General features: G+C 41.1%; 1 protein-coding gene across 1 annotated transcript in view; it reads left to right on the forward strand.

Annotated features, from left to right (window-relative positions):
* The window catches only part of nrg3b (neuregulin 3b), a 218,378-nt gene that overhangs the window by 151,952 nt on the left and 39,186 nt on the right, over positions 1 to 27,240 (forward strand). The gene's annotated exons all lie outside the window — the stretch shown is intronic.

The following is a 27,240-nucleotide window of genomic DNA, read 5'->3' on the forward strand; positions in this document are numbered from 1 at the left end:
CTTGAAGTAACTTGTTAGATTGTTAGAAGACAGTTGTGCCTATCACAGAATACATTTTCATTCACTGTTATTATGCCACAATGTAGACAAAAAATACTAATAAAGAATTTATTTGTTTTTTTATTACTGCTGATTAGCCAATTGTTGCATGCTAAATTAAATTATATAACATATGCTCATTGTGATGGTTAGCTGGAAACACGCAGGTATGAGACTCCTGTTTTAGCATCATCCAGCTCATGGCCCTGATTAAAAGGTGCCATATGTAGTGATGTATTATTTATACATTTTAGAAATACATTTACTATTAATACATCAGTCTCACAGATCTCCCATTACCATAATGTCTACAATCTCACAAAAATTACATAATTGTAGTTTTGGAACTAAGAAATTTGGGTCAGCTATTTCCCAGAACAAGCATGGCACATTTAAAACAAAAGAGGCATGAACTTCCACACTGCCAGCTCCCATTTGTTAAACTCTCCATTGGGGTATATGCTCAACTGGTGTCTAACAGCTCTGGTGCATCGACTTTGTTAAGTGCCTAAGTGTTTTCTCAATTCTGAATCGAACACAATGAAAGGGAAAGATATGAGATAAACTTAGGAGAGGTAGGAATACAAAAAGACCTCATAACAAATTTTCACTGCAAATTAACCGCTTGAAAGCAGTGAACACAAATTACCGATTGGTGATATATCACTAATTGGTGTAGGTAATCATTTATTAATTAACATTAATTAAACCGCAAATTACCTTGTAGTATCCGAGAAGACTATCTTTTTTTTTCTCCTTAGGCCTGACCTTTCTGTAATGGTGATGTGACAGTGTGAAACACGGATGTTGTAATTAGAGCAGTAATGGAATCAAGTTACCAAGGCCTTGACATAGACAGGGCTCCAATAACCCCGAAATGATAAAATATAGTTTTGTCTGTAATCTAGTATTTTATGATTTTATAGTGATGATCATATTATTTAGCTGAATACATAATTTATGAAGTAAAAAATTTGTGCCTGAAAAAATATTGTCGCCCTTGAGAGAAGCTTGTAGTTTAGTCCAACCCTGCATTAGAGTGAGCAAAAACATTTTGACTCCAAATATTCTATTAGGGATGATGTGATGTCGGGTCCCCGTAATAAGAACTAAAATAACATGCTAAAAGGTGAATCATACGTTCTTGTGAACACAACTTGCTCACATGCAAAGTCTATGTAAGGCTAATTCAAAGATTTGTCTTTAGCACATTGTACATGTTAGGAAATAATAGCTCAAAACATGTTAAGAAAGACTGTGAAGAAAGAATTGTCATTACAAAAATGATGCCCAGATGATTCATTTTGTGAGGAACCATAGTGATGGAGAGTGGACAGTCACCACCGTCACTTATCCTTGGAGTGACCATTTCACAAAAGTTTTACAAACATTCATTGGAAACAGATATTAATAGATTAAGTGCTCTTACTACTGATGAACATGGGCCCTGCGAGCTTTCATCCCAAAACAAGCTGATCATGATGATGACCACAGATCCATCCATCCATCCATCCATTATCTTCCGCTGGTCCGGGGATCGGGTCGCGGGGGCAGCAGCTTGAGCAAAGAGACCCAGACGTCCCTGTCCCCGGCCACTTCCTCCAGCTCTTCTGGGGGGACCCCGAGGCGTTCCCAGGCCAGCCGAGAGACATAGTCTCTCCAACGTGTCCTGGGTCTTCCCCGGGGCCTCCTCCCAGTGGGACGGGCCCGGAACACCTCACCGGGGAGGCGTCCAGGAGGCATTCTCACCAGATGCCCGAGCCACCTCATCTGACTCCTCTCGATGCGGAGGAGCAGCGGTTCTACTCCGAGCCCCTCCCGGATGACCGAGCTTCTCACCCTATCTCTAAGGGAGAGCCCAGACACCCTGCGGAGGAAACTCATTTCGGCCGCTTGTATTCGCGATCTCGTTCTTTCGGTCACTACCCACAGCTCGTGACCATAGGTGAGGGTAGGAACATAGATTGACCGGTAAATCGAGAGCTTCGCCTTCTGGCTCAGCTCCTTCTTCACCACGACGGGCCGGTGCAGAGCCCGCATCACTGCAGACGCCGCACCAATCCGTCTGTCAATCTCCTGTTCCATTCGTCCCTCACTCGTGAACAAGACCCCGAGATACTTGAACTCCTCCACTTGGGGAAGGATCTCATTCCCGACCCGAAGAGAGCATTCCACCCTTTTCCGGCTGAAGACCATGGTCTCAGATTTGGAGGTGCTGATGGTCATCCCAGCCGCTTCACACTCGGCTGCGAACCGCTCCAGTGAGAGCTGAAGGTCACGGCCTGACGACGCCAACAGAACCAAATCGTCCGCAAAAAGCAGAGACCCGATTCTGAGGTCGCCAAACCGGACCCCCTCAACGCCCTGGCTGCGCCTAGAAATTCTGTCCATAAAAATTATGAACAGAATCGGTGACAAAGGGCAGCCCTGACGGAGTCCAACCCTCACAGGAAACATGTCCGACTTACTGCCGGCAATGCGGACCAAACTCTGACACCGGTCATACAGAGACCGAACAGCCCATATCAAGGAGTCCGGCACTCCATACTCCCGGAGCACCCCCCACAAGAGTCCCCGAGGGACACGGTCGAACGCCTTCTCCAAGTCCACAAAACACATGTAGACCGGTTGGGCGAACTCCCATGCACCCTCCAGGATCCTGCGGAGGGTATAGAGCTGGTCCACTGTTCCACGGCCAGGACGAAAACCACACTGCACCTCCTGAATCCGAGATTCGACTATCCGGCGGATCCTCCTCTCCAGTACCCCCGAAAAGACCTTACCAGGGAGGCTGAGGAGTGTGATCCCCCTATAGTTGGAACACACCCTCCGGTCCCCCTTTTTAAAGAGGGGGACCACCACCCCGATCTGCCAGTCCAGAGGCACTGCCCCCGATGTCCACGCGATGCTGCAGAGGCGTGTCAACCAAGACAGCCCCACAACATCCAGAGCCTTGAGGAACTCAGGACGGACCTCATCCACCCCCGGGGCCTTGCCACCGAGGAGTTTTTTTGACCACCTCGGCAACCTCAGCCCCAGAAATGGGAGGTCCCACGTCCGAGCTCCCCAACTCTGCTTCCTCATCGGAAGGCGTGTCGGTAGGATTGAGGAGGCCCTCGAAGTACTCCCCCCACCGACTCATGACGTCCCTAGTTGAAGTCAGCAGAGCCCCGCCCTCACCATACACGGTGTTGACGATGCACCGCTTCCCCCCCCTGAGCCGCCGGATGGTGGACCAGAATCTCCTCGAGGCCGTCCGGAAATCGTTCTCCATGGCCTCCCCGAACTCCTCCCAAGCCCGAGTTTTTGCCTCAGCAACTGCCGAGGCTGCGTTCCGCTTGGCCTGTCGGTACCCATCAGCTGCTTCCAGAGTCCCACTGGCCAAAAAGGCCCGATAGGACTCCTTCTTCAGCTTGACGGCCTCCCTCACCACTGGGGTCCACCAGCGGGTTCGGGGATTGCCGCCACGACAGGCACCGACCACCTTGTGGCCACAGCTCCGGTCGGCCGCCTCAACAATGGAGGCACGGAACATGGCCCATTCGGGCTCAATGTCCCCCACCTCCCCCGGGACATGGTTGAAGCTCTGCCGGAGGTGGGAGTTGAAACTCCTCCTTACAGGGGATTCCGCCAGCCGTTCCCAGCAGACCCTCACAATACGTTTGGGCCTGCCAGGTCTGACCGGCTTCCTCCCCCACCAGCGGAGCCAACTCACCACCAGGTGGTGATCAGTTGACAGCTCCGCCCCTCTCTTCACCCGAGTGTCCAGGACATACGGCCGCAAGTCCGATGATACGACTACAAAGTCGATCATCGAGCTGCGGCCTAGGGTGTCCTGGTGCCAAGTGCACATATGGACACCCTTATGCCTGAACATGGTGTTCGTTATGGACAATCCGTGACGAGCACAGAAGTCCAACAACAAAACACCACTCTGATTCAGATCGGGGGGGCCGTTCCTCCCAATCACGCCCCTCCAGGTCTCACTGTCATTGCCCACGTGAGCATTGAAGTCCCCCAGCAGGACGAGGGAGTCTCCCGGAGGAGCACTCTCTATTGCCTCCTCCAGGGACTCCAAAAAGGGTGGGTACTCTGAACTGCCGTTCGGTGCATAAGCACAAACAACAGTCAGGACCCGTCCCCCCACCCTAAGGCGGAGGGAGGCTACCCTCTCGTCTACCGGGGTAAACCCCAATGTACAGGCGCACAGCTGGGGGGCGATAAGTATGCCCACACCTGCTTTACGCCTCTCACCGCGGGCAACTCCAGAGTGGAAGAGAGTCCAACCCCTCTCGAGGAGGCTGGTTCCGGAGCCCAAGCCATGCGTCGAGGTGAGTCCGACTATATCTAGCCGGAACCGCTCAGCCTCGCGCACCAGCTCAGGCTCCTTCCCCAGCAGAGAGGTGACGTTCCACGTCCCAAGAGCCAGCTTCAGTAGCCGAGGATCAGACCGCCAAGGTCCCCGCCTTCGGCTGCCGCCCAGCTCACATTGCACCCGACCCCCATGGCCCCTCCCACGGGTGGTGAGCCCGTAGGAAGATGACCACAGATGTTTGATAAAAATATTTGTACTGTTGGGTTTGGTGAAAGGAAAGTTGCGCCCATTTGCAAAGTAATGGCAGTTAATCTGGGCTTGTGAGAGAGCTGTGAGATATTTGCCCCAGACTTGCCTGTAACAAAAAGATGACAGTTCAATTCCCTATATTTTACTCAAGGTTTGCATTTGCTCTTTTCCCTCAACTTGATGAGAATGGTTTTCATGAAATAACAGTCCTGACTATCAAACGAGTTGGGAAAACCATGTTCCTTAGGTCATGAACATGGGGCTCCGTCGGAGTACAGATCAGACACGTGACAAGGTGCTGTGACTCATTTCCAGCTCACTGGCATTAACGAGCAGTGCCCTTTCTGCTGGCAAGCACAGTGTGGGAGCAGGCGAGCTAGCTTGACAGTGTGATAAGAGGGAAGGAGTGAGAAGGCTCCTGCTGCTTTCATCAAAGAAAAATCAAGAGTGGAATGCATTCACCAGCACTGTTCTGCTCAAATAATTGATTTGATAAAAACTCATTCTTTCTTTCTTTTGCTTACCTGTTTAATCAAGGTTGTCGAAAGAATCCCATGCTTGGATACACTCAGAGATAGTCATTAGGTTAAGTAATAGCGATTGTTTTTTTTATTGTGGCCTTACTTTGTATGCTTTCCTACTTTAAATCTGATCTTGTTCAATTTACCCTTTACAGCTCAGATGCTTCCTCCTCAAACAGCTTCTAAAATTATATTTTAAAATTATTTTCATCTGCAACATTCTGAATTACCTCTCCCTAATTTATGACATATAAGAACAGATACATTTATGCTATAAGAATAGTTTAGAATCGACAACATTCTTGTTTACTGATAACAACATATAGCTTGCTGTATAGTAAATTGCAATACATATATAGTAGATCTCTCACTGGGAGCAGCATTCCCTAGCAAAACAATGTTCTACCCCCAGCTGATTGACTCAGAATACAAACACCAAAGTCAATCAAAAGTCTGTGGGGTGTGCTGGAAAAAGCCAGTTTTTCTGAGGCCCCACCCTGCAAAACACAGGACCCAAAGGGTCTTCTTCAAGCAGCAAAACCCATTTCTCCACCCATTCATTTTCTGCTACTTATCTGGGACCAGGTCACCGAGGCAACAGCAGAAATCCTCAGTGCTCCCTCTCCCCAGCCACCTGCTCCAGGTTTAGCAAGGAGACACCGAGTTATTCCCATGCCAATTTCCAATGCCTGTATTTGCAATCTTATTTTCTGGCTCACCCTCTGACTCAGCTCGATACTCACCACAACAGATGGATACAACATCCGAATCTACAGAGACGCTGCCCCAATCCACCTTTAAATCTCCTACTACCTTCCGCCCCTACTTGTGAACAAGGCCCTGAGATATTTAAACTCTTCCACTTGAGGCAGCAACTCATCCCAACCTAGAGTGGGCGATCCACCCTTTTCCAATCGACGACCATGGCCTTAAATGTGCTTGTGTTGATTCTCACTCTGCTGGAGAGTCCAACACACACTGGAAATCTGTGAATGTCAACTAAGGTCTTATAAGCTGAGAAATTAAGCCAATATGTCAAACAGGGTAGTTATATTATTAGCCATTTGAGGCTGCCTGCCATATAAACAATCAGCACGGTTACATGCACACTTGAGTCAAGTTATGGTTACACCTCGATCTACTTGCATGGGAGCACAATTAAGTTATAAATTCAGGTATGTCCGACATCTCAGCACTATAGACAGAGACATTGTCTTAGAGCAGAGTGACAGTCTGGATTTTTAATCACAGCTTTAGACATGTTTAGCCATCTGACAAAAGAAACAAAAATGTGTGCACAGGAGCAGCTTAAATGGGAATTCAGCTGTATTAATGTACACTTATGCTTTACTGTTTTTACAAAAACATGGCACTTAGTGTGTATAGCGTCAAGACCCATTTGAGTCTAGTTTAGCAAATTCATGCAGAGTGATTCAAACCCCACCTGTATTATCTGGCTGTGTTAGTTTGATTTTAAGTAGCTTGATTTCATAAGATTTCCATAAGAAATGCATGTTTACATGCATTTTAAAAGTCAGATATTGGTGGAACCAACAGTAATTATATATTTTTTTCTTATGTCATGTAAACATGCACAGTTTGAATTCTATGATGACTTAAACTTGTAGTATTAGTTTTTCTTTCCAAAGACAACACTTCTGGATGCAAAGACCCGAAATGGAGGAAAAAAATAAAAAGCTCATCTTAAGGCTGCTTTACAGGTGTCCACAAGCCAATGGAAAGCATCATGGTGACTAGTCCATTTTTTATGTACAATCTATAATCCAATGTCTTTGGGGCCAGACAGCACAGGACCTTTTAACATTATCTATGTTCATTCTCTGACAGGTAACAACTATTTAGAACTACTTGGAGAAATGCGCAATATCAAACAGATTATTTCAATCAGCTCAAACAGAAGTTTGAGCTGATTTCTGTATTTTTAATGCCTAGCATATACAACATAAAATGGTAAACATTTTCCGATATTGTGTTACGACAATTCTTGGCAGTTTAGTTAGTGTTTGGGGAAGGGAAATTATTTATTCTAAAACAATAATAGCAAAGTCATCACCTAAATGTGCACATGAAAGAGGAAAATATAAAAGTGTAAATAAACTATATTACAGGCCACTTATCTGACAGAACTGCTGAAGCTACTAATACCCAGACTATGGTACAAAGGATTTAAGCTTTGGTTTTAGCCAGTTTAGCACCTACAACTAATATGTCAAGAATTACGCTTAACCTCTTACTAAGTAAAGTACGTAGTTTACAAGGATGATATAATCTGCTCAGTCCTTATTATTGTAAATGCACTGCCATTTGTAAAGCAGAGATGTCCATAAGAACACTTAACTTTAACCAAGCAACAGGAAGGAGTCAGTCACCTGTAACAGAGCTTATTAGCAACCAAACCATTTCTAAATCACTGCCAGAGATACAGGCAAGTGGATCTGCAGATATAGGTGAATATTATCCTCAATTATTCTTAGATGTAATCTCCTCATTGCCACTTCATAGTGAAAGGACAATGTGAGGAATTGTGAGCTACATCTTTCTGATTTAGCAGGCATGAATGATTTTGCGAAAATCACCTAAATTAATGCATACAGATGACTGGCTTTATAGCTGAAAAAAAATATTGATTTCTCATCATCTTCGTGAAAGATTGTTATTGACTGGCTATAATCAAATAAATTTTGCAGACCTGCTGGTATTTTACTGGAAATAGAGGTAATTAGGTTCCCTGCATATGTAGATGCAAATTCACACAGATGCACACAATTGGAGGTTTAGGCTCAAGGCAAAGCTAATCAGCAGCACGTTATAAAGTATTTAGCAAAAGCAGCACCTAATATGCAAGCTGAACCAGTCTAAGGAGAAAATGTGTGCATAATATTGACTGTAACAGGTGAAAATCGAGAAATGATTCAAATACTTTTCTGGAAACTTACCACCACTGTAAAATACTCAAAATAAGATACAAAATAAATATTTGTGTCTGAAAAAGTACAGAAAAGATTTTTGGCTCATTTAAATTCAGTCATTTCACTTTCTGCTATTTATATTGTTGTTAATGTAAATAGAATGATAAAGCCAAGTAACTGTTGTGTATTGCTACATCGCTACATCTTGGAATCCAAGTGAAAATCTACGCCAAGATTGCTGCAAGTAAGGATTTCTGCCAGTCCCCACTGTGATGTATGTTGCGTCCGAGACTCCGACCAATAGGTGGAGTCTGGCACCTGTGATCTTGTTAACCTGCTGGGCGTCACTAAGACAACATAAAAAGAAGAGCCAATAAAAGTAGAAGTCAGTCTACATAGAGGGGTCTCTGTGTGCTTCAATTTAAGTCCATACATCATTACACCCACTGTACTGCTACTGACTGTTTGTAAGAAGACAAGGGAGGCTCTGAGCAAAAGTATGTAGCACATCTAACATGACAGATTATTAAAGGCTTTGGGGCTCATTTTATCTGAACTTCTTTGAAACATTTGAAAGGATATGATTTGTGAGAACATAAGTAATTTAAGGTAAACGGCAGCTGTGTTGCAGTTGGACATATGGATAGGCAGATTGATGCATAGATGGACAGATGGATGGATATAGAGACTGATAGAGAAATAGTTCATCTTATTTGTTTATTTATTAATATATGTATTTATTTTGTTCATTAATTTTAAAGTTTTTCCTTCATTGATTTCTAAGCATATGCACTTGTGACTGAGTTTATACACAACACATTTTCTTGGAAAGAAACTAATTCATTTTAGACTTTTACGATATCAGCAGAGAGCAAAATGTTTACAGAAAGTACAGATTTTAGAATGTAAATGCAGTTAAACCAATCTTTATTTGAATGCCCCTTGGCAAGTTTCTCCTTTTATCAGAGAGTTTTGATGGCCATACGCCATTGTCACATATGAACATGCAAATTGTTCTGGAGGATGTTCAGACAATTTGGACTGGTCAGCAGTTGCTGTTCAGACAGCCACTGGACAGCAGAGATTTTATGAGAAAACACTCTCACGGCTGAAAATGCAAGGGAGGGGCTGAAGTCAAAAGTCTGTCTACAGCACAGACGAGTCAAATGGTGAAGTAAAAAGTACACCATCTAAGTCGCTATGTTTTCTAACTTTTAAACCTAAAGCCCAATATTATAATGACGCTCATATAATTCACAAGTGCATTCAAACTTTGGTCCACAACAGCATGATGTTTGTCGTTGTTGAACCAGTCATTTCATGTAAGCAGAGCGTGAATCTGTAATATCATTCATAATCCTCCACTCAAACCATCTTAGCAGACAGCTCAGTTGACTCTGTTGACAATACTATCTCTACATGTCAGCTGGCTATTGAGTTGCAAAGTATATCTCCCCATCAGCATGAGTTGTTGAGCATAGGGAAATCTAATTACCTATAATCATTGTGGGTGGAGCTTGAGAGACATTGATGCCCTTCACATTTACCGTTTCATTCTTCTAATTCCCAAAGTCACTCACCCTTTATTTTCATACCTTTTGCCCTTTACTCTGATGTTAATTCTTTTGGCCATGACTTCAAACTCTTACAGAGACGGATATACTGTACTTAAGAAAGGGTAAACTTGGAGTGGATCCTCTGACAGTTTTACAAGAAATGAGAGAAATTCATCTGAATCCCACTGTAATAGAGTAGCTCAAAACAGTATTAAAACATCCAAATTGTTGGTTTTTGCAGTTAGATTGCCACTCTAGCCTTAATATTAATATCTGTTCATCATTTACTCCAGCAAGTCAAAAAGATCACACTGACCAAGCAGCATGGGATCAAGGGTAATTAAAGCAAGAGAGGTCATCTATTTCTGTGCTCAAGCTACACTGGCCTAGACAGCTGCAACATCTCTGCATCTGCTGGCAACAGTGAAACGAGAGGAATTGAATTAGAATGAATCAATATCAATTCATTGCTGTCTAAAAGTTAAAAAAATAGCCTTTACTCACACAAAAAAACTCACCAATAAGTAAATCATAAAATATTGGTGTATTTAGAGTGAATAGTAAGCATAGATCACTGTCAGCACAGAAAATCTATAAGGTTGGCATCTGCGGCGAGACTGTGAGGTTATTTCTCCAGCTCAATTCCCTTCTAATTAGCATTGCAGCTATAACTTTGCTCTGTTGCCTCACTTTTAGTTCTAAATCCATTTCTTGAATCTTTCATAGGGATTTTGTTATCTCGCTGCCTAAGGACTATATTTGTTATGCGTTTCAGCTGGATCCAGGGGCTCAGATTTGTATTGTGCCAAAGTATTGACCCCCTTACAGTGTGCTTAATTTTAATAGCACGAGTATATTGTAGCTATAAATTATACATCTCGGATCAGCTATACAAAGGATTTTAGACTGCTAAATGAACTGTCAAAATATGTAAAAAATTCAAGTGCAACCTACAAATTACCACAGCAACAGTCTCACTGGTCATTTTCATCATTCAATGTTGTTCAGATGTTAACCAAGTGAACTTTAATAGACTTGGATTGATGCAGTTGGAATCAGATTGTAGCTACAACACTGAAAGCATATTCAGATAGATGCCATCTGCTCCCTTGTTTTTCAGTTCTGATGCTCACATTGAGCTGACTTAACTGCAGATTCATACTGGCGTGAAATAGAATAAACGTTGACTTTAAAGAAATCGATGTGTCTGCAGAGCAGCAGCATGATCAGGAAATTCAACAAAAATATAACCCAGTGATGAGTGTATATTCAATACACTAAGCCATATGATGTGTTTCACTGTCTTAGTGTTGAAGTAAAGTGTTACAGCAGTTCTCTGTGATGAATGAGAATGTTTCCATATTAATATTCTGGTTTGCATGAGGAATGACAATGAGGAAAATCTACATTAGACATAGAATGCCACTTTAAGCATATAGTTCATATGCTTTAAAACGTTTTGAAAGACCGTTTAAACTCGGCTTTGTCTTGCCAAATGCTCATTCCCACATCAGGTCTTTCTTATATCCCTGGTCCGCAAACTTACAATCATTATGAAGAGCTTTTCCTTATTTCTCAGAGATGGTCTTTTGCGTGTCCATGCAACTGGCAATTGTTTTTTTTGTAACTGGGTCTCTTACAGTTTCATTGACACCCCTAAAAGGTCTCACTTTTTGATAACCATAATTTTCACTGGGTGATTGCAGAATCCAAATATTGGAGTCTGGCAATGTTTTCCATTTCCACTGCTAAATATACTGACAAAATCCAAGTCTTACACACATGCATGTCATTTTAAGGATCTGGTATTATTTAGTACAACACAGTATTATATAGCAATGTCCTGTATTGATGTAATTATAAAGGTACCAGGCACAAAAAGACAGTTCTGAAGCTGAATAAAGATATCATTCTTGCTGTAAGACAGTGTGTTGCACGGAGGCGTCCGCCTGCTGACTGAAGAAATGTGACCAACTATTCAAGACTCGTTGGTGAAGGCAGTTGGATTGATCACAATGGGAGAAATCCCCCCCCTGTTGCTTGGTTAAAGTTATGCCTGGTTCTGCTAAAAACCAGTGTAAGCCGTTCCAGTTGTCTCTATCAAAGCACACTCTTCTAAATAATCTCTAACACTTGTAGTCGACTTTCGTCTGTAAACATTGCACCTTTAATGCACAAGAGGCACAGTAGCAGTAGTGTGCAATCAATTTTAAATGTGCCCTCTCCTGTCTAGCACACCCACATAAACATTCACCTTATTGCATTGTGCCTTAGCGTGAGAGTAGTTAGAGGGGACCCTAATCCATCTTTTACAGCTGATGCTGTAGCTGAGCCAGAGGGTTTCGCTTCAAGACGGTTCTTCTACAGAGAAAGATCTGCCATGACTGTGTTGTACACTCTTTGTGGGTGGTTTGGTATTTGAAATTTGCATGTATTTGTACATGTGTACAGCAGGTCTTTTAGAGGCCATTAGCATTTGCAATCATTTGAACTCAATCACGCTGAATGTGGCCGACAGGATTAAGGTTGTCGAGGCAGATGTCGGCAGCACCCAAAACACGGGGCACAAAAAGCAGCAGTGTCCTCCTTCTTTACAGACAGTAGTTTTCAAAAAAGACAAACAAATATAGCTGCAAGCAGCGATGTGGGGGTCCTAGCAGAACGGCCCAATAGGCAAGGCTTGGGCTTCTTAGGAAGGGGTCGTGAGTCCATGCACCAAGTTTGGCATTGATACAACAATGCATCGCAGAGATTTGGCCAAATGTCCCGTTTGCGCGTCGGCGTAGAGTTTGATTGGCTGCCGCGGTTAAACGGAAGTGTAATAAAAAAATCCACATGATAACTTATGTGCGACTTGGTCTGAAGATTCTATGGGCCAAGTCCCGTGGAGATTAGACAATCTCAGTGGCCTTAAATGCTTTTTGAAGGTTTTTGATTAAATTCAAAATGGCGGACAATCCAAGATGGCGCAAATGACGTCATTAAGTGTGTTGACCTCGACCTTATCCAGGGATTCTACTGGTACCTCATTTGTGAAATGTGGACCAAGGGGTCCAAAGATATGAGCAAAAATGCATTTTGGCTACATATAGCGCCACCTATAGGCCGAACGTCACCAAACTTGTTGGGCCTCTTACCATCTTGGTCTTAAATCTGTGTTATAAGTTTGACATCATAACATCAAATGGTTGCCAAGATATGGCCTCACTTCCGGTTTGGGGGCGTCAACCTTGAGTTTGATTGGCTTTTATGGAAAAATGGAAGCCTAATTAAAAATTCCCTTGGATAACTTTTGTGCGGCTTGGTCTTAAGAATGTATGTGCCAAGTTTCGTGAAAATTGTACAAACTCTGTGACCTGAAATGCTTTTTTAAGCTTTTTGATAAAATTCAAAATGGCGGAAAATCTAGGCACACGCAAATTGACGTCATAGGGTGCGTTGGACTCGTCATGATCCAAGGATTCCAGGGATGCCTCATTTGTGAAATTTGGACCATGTAGTCCAAAGTTATTAGGCTGAATGTACTTTGAACTTTGGCGTGTTGGTGGCGCTAGAGAGTACGCACTTGGGCCATGAAATTTCTTGAGTTTTAATTTGGCACTTGGCTGATTGCGTGTGCCAAATTTCACAACTTTTTACCATAGCGTTCAGGGGGCTGCCATAGACTTCAGTTGCAGCGGAAACGGAAAAATAATAATAATAGGAAAAGCTACTAATCCAATGGGTTCCTGCAGCTTCGCTGCTAGGACCCCCAAAAAACTGCTATGTCCCTCCACAGAAGTAAGTCTGCACTTAGGATAAAAGGAAGAGTAGCTCATGCATTGTGAGACAAAAAGTTAACTCTACTCGACCTCTTTGATAAGCTTCTAATATGAATTCTGATCAGTGATAACACCTGAAGCTATGTGGCGTCATGGCTTTTGCACTCTGTCATGCATCAAAGAGCAGAATGATCCCCCAGATGCTTAAAAAACCAGAGCCGGATTTGCACAATGTAGGGCAAGATGAGAAACTGGAAAATAGGCGTAACTAATTCCATTGATGTTTATGGAGGAAACCACAGCATAATCCGGTGTGCATGATAGTAGTATTTACTTTCAGCTCTTGAGGGCATTCCCACTCAGAAATTTCCACCCATTTTTTTATGTAAAAATCCCTGAGTATGGAACATGATGCTGACAGCATTCATACTTAGGCTACTGATTGAAAGTCTTGCTATTTGTGTAAACATGAGTATAGAGCAGTGATTTACTAGAAACAGGAAAATGGCACACTGAGCATCCACTTTTACTTCAATGACGTTAATGTATTCAAACTCAAATGAATACAATTTTCTAAAAAGCATGTAGGACACACACACACTTACCTGTGTATTTGGGGGAGCTTTGTGGCTTAGATGTGAAGCCGCATCTGCAATTACCCCAGCTTAACCACATAATCAAAATTCAAATACAACAGATCAGGTCACTTTTTGTGTGGGACTTTTACCCCACTGTCATATCAACAACGCAAATGTCGGTATTGTTTTAATTCCAGTGAAAGCTGAAACTAATTAAGTTCATTAAGCTCAATAATCTTCTGATTACTTCCACGATCTTGGCATTTATCCGCTTTTCAGTGTTCCAATATAATCCTGGCAGCTCTGATCACACCGACCAATGCACAGAAAATGTACTTTTTTGATACTTTTGGTATTTAAGATCTCTATACCAGCGACGTAGGATCTCTACAATTTTAACCCACAATGACTTCACTAAAATCCATTCTTATATAAATGGCAGAAAAGTTCAGTTTTAGATGTACAACGGAAAAATAAAAATGTCCTCCCTTAGTTTCAATCTATGAAGTTTGAAACTAAATCATAATTTATTTCTATATTCTTTTACAGCTTTTTTTGGAACATTCCTTTCATGCTGCTGATAATAACTGTGTTTCAAGATATTTTGATATGTGTACAATGAGAAAGATCAGCTTCCCCTCCCAGACTCTTATTGTATATTCTCAGTGTATTGATGTTTTAATTGCAATATTCTGAAGACAAATTGCTTGTCTAAAGCAAAAAACACTCTTTTACCCCCATGCGATCCTATATAAGTTCATTCTGAATATTAGCCTCTTTTATAAAGTCAAATACTTGCTTAGTTAAACCTCCCCCCTTACCAAAGGCCTGCCAAACTGGTCTGTATGTACAACCATTCAACTTTCACCAAAGAGCCCATCCAGAACTACTCTGACAAAAATAGATGCAGTTTTGATTGTGCCTCAGTTTATATTTCAAGATATTTTGCAGACCTGCTGTTTAGAATTCTTAGAACAAGTTAAGTAGTATCAGTTGGACTGACTCAATGAGGCTGTTCTTAGCTGGATATCCATTCAGTGGCTGCTTCAGTACAAAGTACTTCTCATTGTTTTGTTATTTGGTTTGGAGAGAACATACCAGTCTCCACGGTATGGTCAGCAGGTGGCTGTTCCACACAGCTATTCTAAACAGAGACCTCGTTCCCAACCAGAAATAAGACTTCAAGAAAGAACACACAAGCTGAAAAATTGAATTCTTTCAGTTGTTGTCTCATGACAGCAAGTATTACCCATTTTTGTTGTCCAGTTGCAGAAACGGCTGATTTCTCGTTTAATCAGTCATGGATCAGAACAGCACTTTTTTCCCCAAAAAGAACAAAAAGTAACCTCACGCACACTCGTAACCTTTTTTTTCATCAGCAGAACTTTAAAATGCTCTTCAAACTAACTAGTAATCAAAATTTTGTCAAATTTCTCTTCAAGCTTTAGGCTACCTTTACACGGAAACGATCTGAAACCAAAACGCAAAAGTGGCGTTTCGTTTTCACTTTTAAATCTGCATTTAGACGAGCGTTTTAGGGTGAAAATCTGCGTGCATTCGGAAACGCAAAAGTGTGTGACGTTTCATATTTATCGATGCAGTAAACACGCCACATGGCTAGGTGTCAACACTACCAAGACCAAGTCTTTCTACTTTCTATGTGACGAGAAACGCAGTTTTGCGTTTTCATCCTTTACACGGTGGCGCGACAGTGGAGCGTTTTCAAGAATTCCACTCAGGAGGGCGGTTTCACTTTTTTGCGTTTTCATGCCCCCAAAACGTCGTTACCATCTAAACGATATAGTGCATCCGCAAAAAGGTTTTGCTTTTTTTAACCCGTTTTCGTTTCCATGTAAAGTGCCCCTTAGAAGACATTAGACATTTTCAGTACATTCAAGATTTATGTGCATTCAAGTCAGATTTCACATGCAAGGGATCTGCATTACTTTGAGTGGATCAACCACTCATAGACAAAAGCCCCCATATTCTGTGATGTGATGAGCAAGACGTTGTTTTTACATACACATTCACCTACCCATTACCAGAGGGAGGTGAATTATTTAGATAACTCACGCTCCTGCTGCGTTGATGCTACTTCAGTTCATGATACAAAAGGTGTCAGATAGGCTGTTGACGAATAAAAAAAATCAACTAAATCTTTCATAACTGATGAGAGTTGTTGTTTTCTTCTCTCTTATTTGTTCCTTATCAGGGTTTCAAATAACACAACTGAGCGTAATCACTTTTTCAATGGCATAAGTCCTGAAGGACCATGTAAATGATATCAAGGCTGATGAGTTTTTATCCACCTCATTGACAGTCACGGGCTCTAGTGGGTTCACTCTTCTCTCTTATCATCTTTCATAATCACATTATGTCATCTCAAGGTACAGTTCAAACACCTCTGCTAAATTTGTAATGCACTGCATCATAGCGGAGGCAGCCAGAAGAATGTGTTGTGGCTGTCTGCCACTAGCAGTCGCTTTCAGAGAGAAGTGTAATGAATAATATAAGTCATAGAACTGTCTCAGGTGGTTCAGTAAGATTTTGTTTTGATGGCTTTCATAAGCTCTTTGGTATCTTTAAAATAGCAAGGAGGCTCTCCCGTAGTTATCGCTCCTAATGTATCAGCTTAGAAGTACATTTTGCCATACTGACAACTACAGCTTAGTCATTTGTGAAGGTATTTGTTTCACCTTAGCCAAGCATTTTACCCTCTTATTGTTTATATTTTGGCAAACTAACACCAAGATGTATTGGCTATTAACTGCAGCTGTTCATAGTATACCAAAATATGCACATATTTACACATAATTCACAAGTAGAATGCCTGCCTGGCACACTAGTGTATCTCCTGACAAATTACACTTTATGTCCAAGTATATGGAGAGACTTTGAAGGAATTTATTGAGTGGGCACCAGATTAGTGTCAACTCCTCATACAACCAAATGTGAAATGCACCAAAGACGGCTTAGGAAAGCCTCAAGGATCATAATAAAGAGTCTCAGGTGTTCACCTGGCCTGCAAGCGTCACATATGCCAATTTTACAGAATCTAAAGGATTCTGTGGTAAGCAAACTATCTATTTCTGACCTCCTAGTACCAAAAACGCAGCATTAAGCCTGGTTTATAGTCGGTAACGCAAGACGCAACGCAAGACGCAAGACGCAGCGCAAGCCCTTGCGCGGTTGCAAGCCCCCCCTTGCGTGCTTGCGTGTGTCACCTCAATTTTCTAAACTTTACACAAGACGCAAGCACAAGCCACTGGCTGTGTTCGAAACCGCCTACTACTTGAAAACGGCATACTCATCGATCTGACAGTATGCAGAGCGTTTACACACAGTGCACTTCACTCCTGTCCGAGTCCAAATCAGCCAGCCTGAAAAGCTGATTTCCCTTAAGCTATAAACTCTGTAAATATATAACTTTAGCAACATTTGAAACATTTTCAGGCGAGAAAGTAGTCGTTTAGACCCCCAAGGTGTTGAAAATCTGACAAAATACCGGCTATTTACAAGAAGAGGAAGCATGAATCCAGTCGAAGAGGTCCTGGCGGTGAATTTGCTTTCATCATAGTAGGCTTGTCATTGAAAAAACCCGCTACTCCACCTACTGTCCTGGCGGTGAATCGCCACACAGCACACGCAAGCGCCGACAAAGCAAAATGAAGTATAAACGTCTCGAGCCATTAACATACGCGCAAGACGCAAGCGCAAGGGCAGTTAAAAGAAGTATAACTCAGCCTTTAGAAATCTCTACCAATACCCTTTTGCACCAGAATTAGCATGCGCTGTATATGTGGAATGTTTTGAATATATGCACACCTGTTAAAAATATGGATCTTACTCCCTGTCCATTGCCATAGGCAGCCCAGTCTTTCTCAGAGTGTAGCACATTCAGAAGATTAAGGGTGTCAATACAGGCAGCAGGCATCTATCCATCAGGGGTCCGTTTCACAAAGCACGTTCAACCAACTCTGAGTCTATTCCTGATCTCTGAGTTGATCTACTCTGAGATAGAAAACCCTGAGTTTTCGGTTCCAGAAACGCTGATTTGAGTGAGTTTAATCAACTCTGAGTAGGTTCACCTTGAGTTTTGCGTGTGCACCACAACTTTAAAAAGCCAGCATCAATGGAGCCCCGATTCGACGAGTCACCATGGCAACGGGGAAGAGGAGGGGCTACGTTTTTCACCAACCTCGAATTGGAAATCTTAATGCGCTCATAAGGCGAGTTTCAATACGTTTTTAGAAATAAGTGCAACACCGCTGCAGCTGCAGAAGTGTAAGTTTAAATGTAGTCCTTTGCAATCACAATAATATTACAGGGAAACTGCTTGAATGGTAGCCCATTCATTTATTTCATTTAGGTGGTGCAATCTCACGGGGGAGAAGCGCACTTGGCAGCAGTTTAAGATGAAATATAAAAACATTGTTCAAACAGGTGAGACCTCGGCATGGAGGTACCTCATTTTGATCATGTTTTACACTGTAAAATAAATATTAAGTGGCTATTTGACTGTGCAGTTATTTTATCCCCAACATAATGCTGTTTTCACACACATAAACTATGTCTTCTCATCTATATCATGTTCTGTTAAATAATTAAGCCTATTTACACTAACACAGACTTCTATTGAGCCAACAGAAAGAGGGCAGATGCCCGTAAAACGGGTGGTGCCCAGCACCACCACCTCTAACGGAAGGCCAGTGGCTGAGGGAATCAGTGGAGGGAGTCCACTCCCAAGACACGAGTGCCTTTATAAAATATAATAGGCCTATATATGTCTTTTTTAAGCCTATTCATAAAAATATTTATTTGTCTTTCATGTCTTTTTTTTCTTTTGTCCCAACACATTCTGATGGTGCCGCTCAAAAAGATAATTGTCTGTAAATGCAAAAATCTATGCGCGGTCTGATAACCATCTCCGACGAATATTTATTTCTCTGCGCAATAATGCTGCACCTTCATCCACGGGATCGTTGTCAAAAGGACATGTTGGTGGAAACAGTCATCTCCTACTGTGCCTGAAGGACTTCTAGAAGTAGAAGAACTCGCTCTGCTGACTGAATGAATGAGGAAATCAGATGGCGTGTGTGGCTGAAAGAGAACGGAGACAGAGAGAAACTCGAGGTTTCTTGAATAAAACCTGGTCCCGACCAGGTTATGTTCAGAGAGTCTGTTACTACGGTAACTGACCGTGAGGTTAAGTTACCTCTTTTTGTGAAACAGGCTAGAGTTACCCCTCTTTCTCGGGGTTGAGTTACCTCCCTTTGTGAAACGGAAAACTCAGGGTTTCCCTCATTTCAGGGTTAATCAACTTTTTCACAAAACCTGCTTCGTGAAACGGACCTCAGTTCTCTTTGGGGTTGTGCCTTCAACCACTGAAGAGTGATTTCACTTGTAAATTACTGCAGTAGACCTGAAACAAAAAGCAAGATCTTAGTAAGGTGTCTCTGAGCCATGGCTACAATTCCATGTTTTTCAAGATTTAAATACCCCCCCCCCCTTAAGTTGAAAGGACTAAAATACTAGATTCCCTGCTTGGAAAATCTTTTTTCTCACCAAACAGTGCTCAAGATCACCCTGTGCTTGTGTTTAGAAAAAACAAATTAGACTATATATTGCTATAGATGTGATTTTTTTTTTTGCCCCATTAAGTTAAAGCAGTTTACCCCATTTTGTTTGTTTTCATTTCGTCTAATTTGGAGGTGAAACATTTCTGCTGGTGAGCTTCTAAATCATGAATCACTACACAGAGAATGGCTGGATGATAAAATGTAGTGCAATGCAAATATCTATTATTACGGAGCTATATATGCATATTATTGCAATACTGGTGAATTCATTCTCATTTGTTAACTCTTCTGAAAACAGAATAGAATTTCCCAGTTTCACTTTTCTTTTTTTATTATGGCTCATGCACACTCATACACACGAGAAAGCAAAAAGGAAATCTCTGAAGATGAAGAGGAAAATTTCCCTTTCAGAGGCGTCCTGTCTGTCTCACTGTGTCCATCCCCCCTCAGCCCTTTCTTCCTCTCTGTTATCTCTAGTCCTTTGAAACACCACCTGTTATAGGCTTACATCTTGGGAGTGCCATCATGATGTACTGTGCACGCCTGCCTGATACAGTGTCAGCTTCCAGTTTTACATTCAGTCCTGCTGATGTGCAAGGCAAATACGCCAGGATGTCTTTATTCTCCGAGAGCTTAATGACCTTTTTTAGCTTTATGGATAGGGAACGCCGTACAAGAACATCACATGCTGTGTTTTCTCTTTGTGCCATACACACAATAAGATTTTTTTATTCATTAATTTGTTTTTTTATCTAGTTAGTTCAAATGACATTTGATAGTAAGATTGTGTTTTTTTTTCTTTGTTTTTTTGTTAATTGATGAATGAGATGACTGGCAGCAGAGTTGTTTACTGTCTTAGCTTATGAAAATCTAATGATCCCTGCAGCAAAATGGGCACATTGCCGCAGCAATTACACCAGCGCACAGTCTAAGAAAATGTAATAAACTGTAAACACTATTTACCATGAACCCAAATGTATTCAAGATAAGATCCAAGATGGGGGTTAAAAGAAATGAGGACACTCAAACCTTACTTAACTTTATTCCCCATGTCCTTACAGATAAGAGGCTCATTAGTGAGAACCTTAATGAAGCTCAAATTAACAATAGATGCGTTTTCATGTGCAACATCTGGCACTGATTTTTTTTAATCACTGCATTTTAGTGCTATATATCATATGTTATCCCCTTCATGTCTTTAGCAAATGAAATAGCTTCTTAACAGTAAAGGTTTATCATCAAAGTTATAAAGCCTGTTTTAATTTCATTGTGCCAGTTATTCAACTGCTTTGGCTGCATTCTGCATACATCCACTTATTTACTTCAAATTAATTGAAAAGTTCCTCCATTACAGTTTCCCCACTTGCTTTGCCTCCTTTTGGCCTCTTAAAGTTTTGAAGAAATGCATCCTAGCATATGCATATAATTTGTTTATGTAAACAGCTCATATGTTCTACCAGACATCCATCAAATTGGCTCAAAGTATAAATCATGTCCACACCAGCTTCTCTTCGCTGGTGCAAAAGACAGATAGGAATTTGTATTGTTTTTGCAAAATATGAACTTACTTGTGGAAGCAGTCGTCCATTGACTGAGCTTTATATTTTACTGTATAACAATTTGGAAAGATTGTAGCCAACTCATACCATATTTTGCCTCATCAATAACAATGAGAGAGGGATTTGATATTGTAAGGGATTGCAGTACAAATGTGTATGCATATCATTGTGTGTGCAATGATGTGCAGTGAGGTATTTTTTCGTGTATGTATATCTTATAATGGAAGAAATTAGATCACTGGCGCTTTTCTTTTTTTTCTGAAGATAAAGGACTGATTTTACTTATCTTCAACCTCTCAGTGATGAGAATTAGGCTGTGGTAGAAAGCAAATACAGCTTAAGTCGATGTGATGCTGTGTCCCCATAGATCCTTCCTTTGCTGCATTCATACAAAAGGAGTGTATTACGTACTGCAGCAGGTGCTGCATGTCAAAAATGCGCAAATTACAATAGCACAACATCACCAACCCCCCAGTAAATGAAATCCAAATAATTTATAGCAATATTTCAGAATTAACATAATGCCACATTGCACCTGTGCTTCATGCAAATTTTGATTTTATTATGCATGACTTGTAGGTCAAGCTATGGAAATGGAGGGTAACGTCTATTTCAGTGATATTTAACCATATGAACTTAGCCAGTTGGCGAGTGATATGAAATTTGGCAGTGAATCAAAAGATTTAGTGTTGTGTGATAAATGTGTCTATTGAGTGTGACGAGAACCCCTGCTGCCAAATAATGATTGCCTTTGATAGTGAAACTAAAGAAAGTAATTTCCAAGAATTCATGCAATTAAAGAAAATCTGGTTCAGTCCTGCATTATCTTGTGTTTCAAGTGATGTGTAGATACTTTCAGTCAGCTCCCCAGTCACTGGGAATTGAGCAGATCACGCTCTAAGTTTTACTAACATGCAGTGTCTCTCCTTATTGAGTTTACTTCGCAAGTCTTTCTCTCACCTTCATCGGCTCATGTGGATAGCAACCACAGATTGTATAAAACCAATTAAAGCTGCTTCATATAGCATGTGCAGGCTGGTAGGTTGTAGAGCAGCTGCAGGTCTGGATGAGGATACATCAGTCAAGCTGTCAGAGGAAAGACCTGCTGTTAGTGAAGAGGACAATGAGGAGAAGACCAGCAGCTAGGAGGGTGTGGGTTCATAATATCCTCTGGTCAAGACAGGAGTTTGGGGAGTTAAGGGTTGTTCAGGAGCTGCTCTGCTCCCAGGTTTACTTCAGGCTGAGTAGGGAGCAATTTCACAGCCTGTTGTCGAGAGTCACACCAAGACTCACAAAGAGACAGAAGAACCAACTTTAGGCAACCAATCCCTCAAAGAAAGTTAGGCAATTTGTCTGTGGTGGGTGACAGATCTGCCAGATTCCCTCCGATTGTGTACTGACATCCTCATAGAGTGCTGCGGCCAAGTTGAATTTGTTTTAACCTCAGTGCAGGGTGTACTGACGGCACACGAGATCCGTTCTCACAATACATAGACATGAAGGGTATCGGAAGCTGAGCTCAGTGGCTCTTAAACCTAATAGACAAATGCAAAAACAAAGATGCAATCTTTTGGGGCCGATTGAACAATTCATTTCTTTCTTTGAGAGGGGATAAACAGCAGAGTACAGAGAGATACAGTGGGATGACGTGCAACAAAGAGCCACGGCCTGGGTTTTGCATTTGAGCAGTATCAAGAATCTTCCTCCACTTCCACCTCTGTACTTGGTGCACCCGCTACTTGGCAGCCTAATAATGGAATTATTGTAATAATGACCAATAGAAACTGATTAAAGCGAAACAAGCTAATTGTACTATAATTACCTGTGGGACAAATGTATTGAATTAGTTTTTTTTTTTTTTTCAGTCATTTTGTTCTAATCGATTCTGTTTAATTCAGAGATGTTTTGGGGACAGTGCCTTGTGGCTATCAGTGATACCGCATCTGAAAGCATTTTATGTTTATGTCTGACATTTCCTAGCATGTTTCCTAGAATGTTGCGTTGTAATAAGATGGAAAATGCTATTCAGGTCACGTGTCAGTGGATTGAATATTATGGGCCACAAAAAAAAAAAAAACATGCAATCACCTTGTATAATGAATTACTCATGAACAGTAATTCAGCTCATACCTTGCGCTATAGTATAGGTTATGAGCACAAAATCAGTATTAAGTAAATATTTGTAAAAATGTGTACATTTGTTTTTTCTGTTAGAATGTGAATGTTATGTGAATATTAACTATACCTCAGCAATTGAGGCAGCATGAATTGGAAGTTCTCGAAGGAACTTTCCAAGAACCTCTCTCTGAGCATTAGAGGAGAACTTTGATACTCCTTGCCTGTCTGCAGAGTCAGCATCAAGTTCCAGGCATGAGCCTTTTAGCTTAGCTTTGCTCACAGACTGGAAATAGCAGGGAACAGCTGACATCTCTTTAAACTGCTAAGAAAGACTTGGAAAGTGAAACAGCTGCCTCAGTGGTCATGAATGAACCTTGAACTTCAGTTTAAGTTTAATTGAAGTCCAATATAAAATGTCCAATTACAGCAAAGAATGGGTAGATGAAAAGCATTGACTATGAAGCTTTGACATTACGCTTCTTCTACCTCACCAGCTATAGCATATGTGACAGTATATTAACTGCAGCTCATGATGAACCTAATATGCCTGTGGTTTGAATGCTCCCCTCGCATTCAAACCATCCTCCATTTTTCTTCACGCTAATTAACAGGCACGATGGTGATTAGTTAGGAGGCAGAGCTCCCCACCCCTCCATCATCCTCCAGACTCAGAAATGTTTTTTCTCTATGACTGGAACATGTGTTAAAAGCAGCTGGGTAGTCAAAGACAACTCGGGAACTGTAGGGGAAAAACATACGACAAGACATCAAGGAAAACCCCCAGTGGAGAGAAAGCTGACATATATGTCCCCAATACACAAACATGTCTGGGTTTACTTCGATATATTTCTCCTTCTTGAAACACACCAGCGCACGCATACAAACTCTGGTTCTCCAGTTACCCTCTTTGGAGATACAAACCAAACACACACTGAAAGCATGTCATTATCTCACACTGTTTATTACCCATTCAAGCATTCAACGCCATGTTCGTGCAAACACATTTACAAAGCATTGTTTGCATCTCATTGAGTGACAGCTGAGCTTATTTCACAGTGGCACAAAGATGGTGGGGGGGGAGGTTAGATGAAGATGTAGACAAACAGAAAGCAAGCCCAGACATAAACAGATCGCCAGACAGGCATTCTGCTGTTGGGTTTGTGATTCAGAATACTAACAAGCCATCTCAACTCACACCCAGGAATAAAAGGTGGGATGTATGACAGAGGCAAACGATGGCAAGGGAAAGACGATTTACCCATGAAATCTGATTTGAGTGCTGCCTTGAATTTTGTGTTACATTATTGGCTGTTTTCAGGCTTTCAACTTTACAAAGAAAAAATTGACAACACATAAGAACCTAAAGATGAGTGAAAATTTGAATCTGGGCACTGAGAATATGCTTTCATCTTTACCATACACTTTGTAACTGCCAACGGTGCATAGTTTCATTGACACGCATTAAAGCATTTTTTTATAAAATTTTGAGTACACAACATTTTAACAATACGATGCAAGTTTAAATCATGTGACCACCTTCCTCATATCTTTAACCCCTCTCCCACTGTGACTTTTTTCTCGCATGCAAATCAGTTTTGTATTTGATAATCAATCTGATATTTCTGCCATAATTATTTGGACTGGTGCTTTATGAGCCATTTAACATGCTCTTTTGCATGCCTCATGTTGGTGTAAAATGCACAATTCAATTATCAGTTTCCGCGGTGATTAATGCTAAGCTTTGGATGGATATTGTTCCTTTTCATATCACTAAAATAATTACACTTTTTTTGTTAGAAAAAGTGTTTGCCGGGTTCATTCTGAATGACGATCTTGAGAATCCAGCTGATGCTTTTTAGCGCAGAAAATCAGCAAAGAAATGTGTTATTACAACTGATAATGCTACAAGAAATTAAATTAAAATCTCCCAGCCCAATAGGAAGTCACTGTAATATTTTCTTAAGTTATAAACAACCATTCTATTAGTATGGTGAAAGAAAGATTAACAAGTAAGTTCTGAAATTCTGCATTGATTTTCCTACGAGTTATTTTTTCTGGCTGATTAAGACGTGGAAGTACAGCTTTGGGAGAAACAATGACAGGAGAAAAGCAGGTTCTTTATCCCCCTTTGGTTGCCTGAGCACAGAGATTCTGTGAATTTTGCTTATTACCTCGGAAATGAAATGACAACAAGAGTTTTAGGTTTAAGATTTAGAGAGTTCATTCTCTGATTATTTGAACAGTAATGAGCCCCACTAGTTGGAGCTGCAGATAGAGATTTTTACAGCAAAATGGTTGTTTTAACAATCACACCCTTCAGTCTGACAGGTGTATATTTATTTAAAAAAAAACTTTTCACACTCAATTTCCTTTTTTTCTCTATTTTCTATTCTTTTTTCCAAGGACGCTCATCATTTGAAGGTGTGATATGTTATAATAATATGTTATATAATAAAATTATATAATAATATATAAAATGTCAGTAGATGAGTAAACTGGTGTCGCATATCTTCATGTATATAGTTACTTAACATTACAGAGTGATGGTTGGAAGTGTAACATCACCATATTATTATTTCCATGCCACTGTGCAACTCAATAGTCTACTTCAGTGCTAATTTATCCATAGCACATTACAACAACAGCTTACTACGTTTTGCAACAATTGGCCCAATGCCAGACACCAAGCTAATGTTAAAAGTATGACAGGACACCGTTCAACAGACACATTCATTCTAATGATTGTTTTGACCACAAATAACAAGACTGTACCATGAGGGAATTCACCACATATCATTAGCAGCAAATTATGGCTTGTTGAATTGACTGAAAGTGAGCGTCTTATGTTAGTCGAAATTACTTGCATGATCTGACTATACAGAACCAATAACATGAAGAAACCTTCAAGACATTACCTCATCCGTTAGAATAAACGATGTCTAGGTGCACCGACTAGGCAGTATCTGTGATCCCACCCTACTTCACATCTTAATCGAGCTACAACTTTAGTTATGATCGTTAACTGTTTGTAAAACATATATAGTTATCATAACAGATGAGGTTATAAGGTTGGTAAAAGGGTGATTTGTATGGAAGAACCAGCTGTAATTGAATCTATACAGCTTCCCTAAACTCCACACTTTTTTGCAAAATGTTTTAGCTTTCTGGCTGGAAATAAGTGTTCTATTGAGGCAGCAACAGACAGGTCTGGATTGTTCGCGATAGACAGTTCGCCTGCACTATATGTTTTTGAACACAGTCTTCCCTCAAAGAATTCACCAGATGCTTCTGTGTAACAAACCATCTGGTGCATCCACACCCTCAAACAAAAGGATAGACAGGCAAATTTAGCAAAAATGGTAGCTTGTTGAACATGAAACATTTGACAGTTAGATGTCAGTGCTAAGCATTTCCTTGTTCTTAATGTAGGGAAAGTAAATTGAAAATAAAGCTCTGTCATCAAAACATGCACCAAAATTCACCAAAACTGCAAAAAATTGTCTCTCATATATACAATAATCCAATTTTAGCTCGGAAGCTTGGGTATATTTAGAGATCTATATATTAATCTTTAGTAAAATAGAAAACCACACGCCTTGAGCTGAGCAACCAAACTAATGGAGCTAAAACTGCTTTCCAAGTTGTAAAGACACGGAATTTCAACACATTTTTTCACTGTTTTCACATAACCAACCACTTGTGATCTGAACTGCTGCTCACCTTCTTTTACATAGCTTGCTTGTTGTTGGTTCTGTTGTTTTGTTTTTCTTTTGTTTTTCACGCTATTAGGTCAAGTCAAACTGAGAAAGACTCATTGAATATTTTACTTACACTGAAATGTGCTGGACATATTGATTGATAATGTGCAGGAGTTAAGCTGACATAGTCTACCAGTAATATACTGGCTGATGAAACAGAGAAAGTCAAGACAATTCCGACTAAATTCTCCCTTTATGTTGAAACAGACATCAAAGCATTCGTCTTGCCAAAGCTTTGAAAGTGCAGAGGGATAGGTCACCCCACTGCATGAGCTAA

The sequence above is a fragment of the Odontesthes bonariensis genome, chromosome 23, assembly GCF_027942865.1.
Source record: "Odontesthes bonariensis isolate fOdoBon6 chromosome 23, fOdoBon6.hap1, whole genome shotgun sequence".
Lineage (NCBI taxonomy): Eukaryota > Metazoa > Chordata > Actinopteri > Atheriniformes > Atherinopsidae > Odontesthes > Odontesthes bonariensis.